Consider the following 1315-nt stretch of genomic DNA (forward strand, 5'->3'; position numbering starts at 1 on the left):
GAACAGAAGATTAACTATCGAATGAGCAATCCCACTTTTCCAACTACCTGTGTGAAAACAAAATGTCTGCCCTGCAGGCGGAGCTTAGTTTGTGCCCCAGGAGGTCCGGGAGCAAGGGAGGGCCACAGTGACCAGGCGGGGTCGGGAGGAGCGAGACAGCGACGTCACACACTGGTTTCGCACCCGCGAGCATTCTAGAACAATTTAAATTTTAATAGCAAAGAACGAGGAAAACGGGAGCTCATGCTGCGTTCCGTGGAAGTCTGAACTCTGAGAAAACCTTGACTTCCTGCTCGGAAAAGGTGCAAAGGAACGGCTATTCAAGATGAAAGTCGCTCTGACCTGATCTGCTCCATGTGACGTCACCACAACACGCCGGCGGATAAGGTTCCCTTTGCAGGGTTTTTTGGACCACTATTTCATATCACGTTGAACCAAACAGACACAAATGTACCGCGGAGAGAGCAGCGAAGCACATCTAGCGCCGTTGTGGGGAGGAACGACTCTGAAATAGCAATTTCCCAGCCTGGTGGAACGCAGCATCACTTCCTGCAACCCTGGAGTGCACAATTTCTGCACTCTCATAAAAGATAATTCTGCGCTCCAGTGTTTTCTTTAGCTGCTGGACATATTGCACAGATCCCACTGGAACAATATTTGGCCTGTAATGTAACATACTGTCGAGGAACGTAACAAAGGAAAATAACGTCACACCACGTGAGGCAAATTCGGGATGATGTGCAACCAGTCGGTCAATATGAGACAGAGTATTGATTTGAAAACATTTAATAACTCTCGTAAGAGCTGAGAAAAATACTTCCACAACAACGGAGGGAACTATTTGTCCTAAAAATAAAAACTTTACCTATTTACTGTTATTAATGTGAAATTGGACACATCCAGTGTCGGAAATTACGGGGCGGACAGGGGGGGTCGGGACCCCACCCTTCCTGGGATAAACACAGAGTTGCCCCCCTCTATATATAATTGTTAAGATAACTATATAATTTTATATAGCTTTGCGCCCCGATTGCTCCCTCTCTGACGGTGGACTGTGCCCATGGCGCGTCTGCGATGGGGCGCCCGTGAACGGTGTCGCAAAACAGTGTAGATGGAGGTTATTTTAATTTAATCCGTTTCCTTATGGAACGAAACAAGTACTGTGCATAATGGGGACACACTCTCCGTCACTCTATTTTACCCGAGTAGAATGGGTCATTAGCAAGGAGACAGACAGCTTTCACTGTTATGCTGATGATACCCAGCTATACACGCCCTAAGAACCCCCGCAATTGTTGTATACTCTTGAGGCGTG

This window comes from Zeus faber, assembly GCF_960531495.2.
Source record: "Zeus faber genome assembly, chromosome: 22".
NCBI classification, from domain to species: domain Eukaryota; kingdom Metazoa; phylum Chordata; class Actinopteri; order Zeiformes; family Zeidae; genus Zeus; species Zeus faber.